Source organism: Lathyrus oleraceus, chromosome 7 (assembly GCF_024323335.1).
Source record: "Lathyrus oleraceus cultivar Zhongwan6 chromosome 7, CAAS_Psat_ZW6_1.0, whole genome shotgun sequence".
Classification (NCBI taxonomy): Eukaryota; Viridiplantae; Streptophyta; class Magnoliopsida; order Fabales; family Fabaceae; genus Lathyrus; species Lathyrus oleraceus.
This window is the reverse complement of record NC_066585.1, coordinates 169,270,774-169,278,126: the sequence shown is the minus strand read 5'-3', so window position 1 is coordinate 169,278,126 and position 7,353 is coordinate 169,270,774. Positions and strand designations below refer to the sequence as shown.

Sequence of the window (7,353 nt, the reverse complement as noted above, 5' to 3'; positions counted from 1 at the left end):
TTTTCTTTGTGTGGGGGTGATAACTAGGGAGTGTTTGGAACCGATTCGATACCTACAACTTAGTTGGCTCAAATGTGCTGCCAAATCACCAGTAATCCTTTCTCCACAACTAAATGCTGGAGTGTTTTAAGAGTTTTCCTATTTTGTCAATTTCTAAATTTTGATTTTCATATTTCTAATTTTGTAATTTTCATCCTTTTATTTTTGCAATTTTTGAAATTGAATTCAATATTAAAATTAAGAATGATGTGGCAAATTTTTTTGTTTGATATGAAAATGTTTTAATAGTTAAAAATATTAACTAGTAATAATATTTACAATTGTGAAAAATATGTTTAAAAAAGATTGTCATTTTTAGTTTTTATGCTTTTTTCCCTTAATTGTATCATTTAATTATTATTATTATTAATAATATCTTTTTGACTAAAAATAAAAGGATATTTTTATTTATATAAATTGAGTATATTCATTAAAACAATATAAATTTTGTTAAAAATAAAAAGCATAACAATGAAACTGCAAACTGTTGTGTTTGGATTTGAAAAATGTTGCCACTAGAAAAATTACAGATTAAGTAATAGATAATTGGTTTAAAAATATACTTTATTTTATTTGTTTCGCTTTTGTAAAAAAAAATCTATTCCAAAATAATTTTTGCTTTTAGTTCTAATTTACTATTTCTTCCACCTTGTATTAATGATGATTTGAATACCGCAAACTGTTGTGTTTGGATTTGAAAAATGTTGCCACTAGAAAAATTACAGATTAAGTAATAGATAATTGGTTCAAAATAATTGTCGCTTTTGTAAAAAAAATCTATTCCAAAATAAGTTTTGCTTTTAATTCTAATTTACTATTTCTTCCACCTTGTATTAATGATAATTTGAATACACCACTAACGAATTAGGATAATTTGTTAAAATTATTATTATCTCTCTTTCATTTGTCACATTTTTTAATCTGTGTGAAATTGTTAAATGTGACAATTATTTTGAGATGAAGGGAGTGTTTTTTTGGTTCATAAGTCACTCAAATATAATATAAATATCACTCAAAGTATCGGGTATATAATGCAATTGTAATAATTTCTCAAACGATGAAAAATTTAAATAATTCTCAAAAAGAATTTAATAATGGTCATTTGACCATTCAAAATAATTTATCAATTAATAAAAAATTCAATTAATTTTCAAAAGAGAATTAAAAAAAATAATATTTTATAATTTTTCAACTCAAATGAGGAGAAATTAAAATAATTCTTTAAAGAGAATTCAAGAAAGTATTCGAACGAGTAAAAATATCGAGAAAAGTTGGTGTTTCGCTAATTCGAAAGACGCGAAATTATAAGAATGAGGAAGAAAAAATTCAAAACAAATTTTTGGTATATGTTGAAATGAAGCCTGTGCTTGTGCTTTCCTTATATCGTGAAGTAAGATGACCAAAGAATGTTATCTAAGCAATATGGGATTTGGAGAATTTTTAAATTCATCCCCATATTAGAATATTGATAATGTTTCAACAATCTCCCACCCACTTGAATTTAAAAAGATGGTTCCATAAGGAAGGTCAAACGTTTTTAAGATTGTGGTAAGTAAAGGTGTTTACGACTTGAACCCTTGCGTAACGAGTAGGATTCTGATCCAACAAGAGTGACACAATTGTCTTAAACTCTATCTCAAACATAAAATTTGTACACGACCTTTTCTTAAAGTGTATTCTAATTGTTGTGCTTTAATGACCATGCACTTGTATCCTAGTTTAGTGAAGGCTCTAGAAATTATACCTCTAAATTCTATAAGAACCGACTTAAGTTCCATAAGCACATAGGTGAGTCTATCAAGAGTATTCTTGTAGCTTAGGTACTCCCTCATACATATTATAAATCTCATTAAGAGCTTCTATGTCTCATCTTCTTATTATTTCAAGATTCATGTTTTACTTATTTATGTTTGCATGATCATCTCATATTACTCACAACTTGTTATTATCCATTGAACCTATTTTTTTGGAATTTCCTGTCATTTAAATCGGGTTATCATCATGTGTAACTGATTTCTCTATAGGCATTAGTCTCATCTTCTTGAATGTATTATGGACTTTCTCTTTGGCTAATTCTTTCGTCAAAAGATCTGTTAAATTTTCATCAATGCGTACATGTTCAACTCTTACAGCTCCTTTAGAGATACAATCTCTAACAATGATGTGCTTTCTTCTAATTTGATGCTTTTTTACCATTATAATAACAATTCTCAATTTTTGCAATAGTCACGGTACTATCGCAGTGGACCTACACAATTGGCATATGTTTTTCCTACAAAGGGATCTCAGCTAGCAATTATTTTAACCAACTTGCTTATTCACTAGCAGTTGCAAATGCTTTCATCTTAGGCTCCATCATGGACTGAGCCAAGATAGTCAGTTTCTTTGATTTTCAAGATACTTCTCCTCCATCTATAGTAAATAAATAGTCATAGTTTCCTTAGAATCATCTAATAAGATATTCCAGTATGCATCATTGTATCCTTCAAGTACGACAAGAAATATCTGGTAATGTAAATCGAGATTCATGGTCCTTTTAAGGTACAACATGACTTGCTCAATATCTTTCCAATGCTCATTACTCGGTCTACTAGTAAACCTATACAACAATCCTACAATATATGAAATGTTGGATCTAGTATAATCAGTGGCATACCTAAGACTGCTAATGATGCTCGCATATTCTATTTATCTGACACTTTCACACTTGGATCGTATGGTGTACACACAGGTTTACAATCGAAGTAATTATATTTCTTTAAGATCTTATCCACATAGTGTGATTGATAAAAAAAAAATTCATGTTTGGATCTCGTGATCTTGATACGAACGATTACACTCGCTTCTCTGAGGCCTTTCATATTAAAATTGTTGCACAAAAATTATCTCACATCATTAACAGTCTGAATACTTGATCCAAATATGAGTAGATCGTCTACACAGAGACATGTGATAGTGAAAATGTGATTCTCAGATTTGTAACAAACACATTTGTCATTTTCATTCACTTTGTAGCAATTTGATATCATTAAGTTATCAAAATTTTCATGTCATTACTTTGGATCTTGTTTTAGACCATACACAGACTTATCTAACTTACAAACCTTATTTTCTTTTCCATGAATCACATACCCTTCTAGTTGGTCCATAAAGATTTCTTCTTCTAAGTCATAGTTTAAAAAAGTTGTTTTAACTTCCATTTGATGTACCACTAAGTTATAAATAGCGGCTCTTGAAACCAGTATCCTAATGGATCTAATTCGAGGGACTGGTGAAAGAGTAGCAAAGAAATCTATATTTTCTCTTTGCATAAAACTTTTGGCTACTAACAAGGCGTGCCTTGTATTTATCAATTGTTCCATCGGGTTATAGTTTCTTTTAAAAACTCATTTACAACCGATTGGGTTGCAACCAGGAGGCAAGTCTACTAAGTATTAGGTCCTGTTAGATTCTAGAGAATATATCTCATCGTTAATAGCATCTTGCCACAAATCTGCATCCAGAGATGACAGGGCTTTTTGAAGATTTATTGGATCTTCTTCTACTATATAGGCCGCATAATTGAGCCCACAGTCTTTAGCAACTTGATAACTTGAAAACATGTCATATTTCTGATCAACTCACATGCATTTTAGTGTCATTTTATATGTATTTTTATGGTGTTATATCAATATTTTATGTATGTTTCAGGTGCTTAACAGTTAGAAACCTTCGTGCAAGAAAACGTAGCAAAAAACGACGAAAGTAGGAGAAAATGACAAGTTTTCTACTGTCATGACAAGCTCACTGCCACCATGACGTCCGTCATGACGTGTAAAGTCAAACCCGTAATAGAAAGTCAACAGAAAAAGAAGAAAATGTGTCTAAGCTGGATGACGTGTGGGTCGTCATCTAGATGACGCCTATTGTGTTCCCCAACCTCATGACGGACGGGTCGTCATTGCCATGACGCCCGTCAGGTGTGTTAAGCCCAAAAAAATCTGACCACGTATTAAGGCTCAATTTTGGCACTCCCTCCATTTTCTCCACTTCTCGCACACAATCTGAAGCATCCCTAATATGATTTTTGACACTATAAATATGACATTTCAATTTAGAAAAAGGACATCCAAGCTTATTATTATTTTTGATTAAAAAAACACTTATTGTAAAGCGATAAATTTCTTACATCGGGAAATTGTTGCAATATTCAGTCTTAGTTTGAATTTCATCTGTTTGTCTTTGAGTCGCTTTTAGTGTAATCTTACTGGCATAATTTTCCTGAAATTTATTTCAAGCATTTTCACTTTATCAGATTCAAGTCTCTATATTTGAGCAAGTTATTATATTATTGCATTTCATTTCATACATGTTCTTTATTTTTTTCACTTCTTTTAATTTGCTAATGTACATACATGTCTCTATTTAATATTATATTCATTATGTTAAACATGAACACGAAAACCATGGACCGAAGCATTAACATAACAAATATGTTTGGCTAATTCTATTGAGTGCGTAAAATGAGGACCGTCATACCGACAATGCTCTTATTATTAGACATTAAAAATTATAACTAAAATGAGATTTTTTTTGCACTATTATTCAGTTTTTGAAATTAAAGTTTACTAAAGGAGAAACGTAAAGATACCAATTTCAATTCAAAATAATGAAATATCTACCTAATTGTAGAAAAATCTAGTTTTTCATTTTAAACACTGTGAAAGCATTTTCTTGTCAATCAGGAAAACTTCTCTTTTCAAAAAGACAATTTTAAGAGCATAAGTGGACACACGAAAGCGAACGTTTATACGTTTAAAATTTGGTATTGTATGTGCGAAAGCAGGCAATACCTTTAAATTAATTTTTCTACCCTAAGAAACTTTTCGAGTAATTAGTTGGACACGTGAAAGCGAACAATTAGATTATAGACTAAAATCCGGTACCGATCACGCGAAAACGTACAGATACCTTAAAAACTAATTCTTTTTCTGCGAGAAAATATAGTCTCATTTTAATTATAAGTAACAACTATATGAGCACTAACGGTTGACGAGAACCACAATCCGGTCTCTCGTTTCATAATTAATTCAAAATAACTTATTTCTCTTTTATTTGCAAATGAAAACACTTATTCATCACCTTAGATATTCATAATAAGGATAGATAACGGTAGTTGACATTGGTCTTAATTGGTTCGACACTTTTTATACTATAACCGATATTTTTGTGCACTTGCGAACCCTATCAAGTTTTTGGCGCCGTTGCCAATGACCAATTTAGTCAATATCGCCACTCCATTGTTGCATCGTATAGACTAAGACACAATTCTTTTCTTTCCTTTCCCTTTTCTCGATTGTATGCCAAGTAACCGCAACTCTGGGGACGAATTAGAGCAATTGATTGACGAGATCTAGTGTTTTTCTTCACATTAGATGCCTATTCAAACAACTTCATACCTAATACACTATTCCAATGGCTGTGAATAATGATACTCATTCTCTTAAGGACTTTTCTATCCCATCTCAAGACAAGCCACACTCAAGCATTGTTAACCATGCGATTCAGGCTAACAATTTTGAGTTGAAACTCCCTATGTTTCAAGTTGTGCAGCAGAACCAGTTCTTCAGTAGCCCAACGGAGGACCCTAATCTGCATATTTTTGTGTTTGTACAGTATGCTGACACGTTGAAAAGTAATGGCGTTGATCCATAAGCCATTAGACTACGTCTTTTCCCTTTTCCCCGAGGGATAAAGCCAAAGCTTGGCTACAGTCCATACCATCTAATTCCATAACCGCATTGAATGAGCTCAATAAGACGTTCTTAGCTAGATATTTCTCGCAAGTAACACATCAATGTTAAGAAATCATATAACTTATTTTAGACAAGCCAACAGTGAATCCCTTTTTGAGGTTTGGAAGAGGTATAAGGATGTGAAGAGTCTCTCTCCATATCATGGTTTAGAAAAGTGGTTGATTATCCGCACTTTCCATAATTGTCTTCTCTATAATACGAGGACGACTCTTGATGTTGTGACAAGATGAGCTTTGACGGACAAGCCATCCTCTAAGGCCTACAAACTCATAGAGAATATGCTCAAGAACCATTATCAATGGGGGAGCGAGCGTGTTCCCATTGAAAATTATAAACCTAAAGGTGGTATGTATGAGGTGAGTGGTTTTGATCACATGAATGCTAAAGTAAATGCCCTCACCCAAAAGATCAACAATTTTACCACTACCCCTGCAACTACCGTAATTGTTGTGACTCATAACTGTGAAATCTATGAAGTCCAAGGACATGTCACTGGTGATTGTCAATTATCATCTGAACCTACCCATGACCAGGCTAATTATACGTAGGGGAATCCCTATTCCAATACGTATAATCCTGGATGAAGAATGAGTCCTTAGTCCTTCTCAAATACTTAAGGATATTCTTGACAGCTACACAATGAGCATCACCGGGATCAGATTGGTACCTACTCGTTGCACTTAAAGCATACGAGACATTTGGTCGAGTATATAACATGGCATACATGATAGATCATATTGCAGATGCATATGGAATCTTATTCATGTGATCCCTTTCTTCCTTAGTTGAAGGGGATTGTGTTTTTGATAGACATATGCCATGTTGCATAGGTATTAATCCTTTCTTGGAATCATGCACATTAAAGCGTCTCAACACTTTGTCTATGTATGTACTCTGACTTAGGCCAAGCAATTTTTATGATCTATCTCTATAGATCATGATTCCTAATATATAGGTTGCTTCACCTAGGTCCTTCATAGAAAAGCATTTCCCCAACCAAGAATTTACTTGTTGTAGGGTAGGGACATTATTTCCAATGAGTAATATGTCATATATATATATATATATATATATATATATATATATATATATATATATATATATATATATATATATATATATATATAATACCAGGGAGACGATCATGCTCCCACTAACCTTCTTGTAGACACAAGGCTCATCTTTATTCTTGATGAATCCATATTGTTTTACTGTTTCATCAAAACGAAGATCCCAACTTCTGGAAGCTTACTTCAATCCATAGATTGATCTTTGTAACTTACATATATTTTGGGCTTCTTCTGGTATGTCAAATCCTTTAGGATGTGTCATGTACGCATCCTCAAGAAGATTCCCATTAAAGAAAGCAGTTTTGACATCCATCTGCCATATTTCATAATCATGATATGCAACGATAGCAAGTAAAATCCGAATAACTTTAAGCATTGCAACTGGTGAAAAGGTTTCATCATAGTCAACCCCATGAATTTGTTTATATCCTTTTGCAACCAGTCTTGCC

At 32.3% G+C, this 7,353-nt stretch overlaps 1 non-coding gene across 1 annotated transcript; it reads right to left on the bottom strand.

Annotated features, from left to right (window-relative positions):
- Positions 1 to 5,875: 5,875 nt before the first annotated feature.
- On the bottom strand, positions 5,876 to 5,982 carry LOC127109496 (small nucleolar RNA R71). The gene has a single exon (XR_007796774.1). It is a non-coding gene; the product is annotated as a small nucleolar RNA R71 (small nucleolar RNA).
- Positions 5,983 to 7,353: the final 1,371 nt, after the last annotated feature.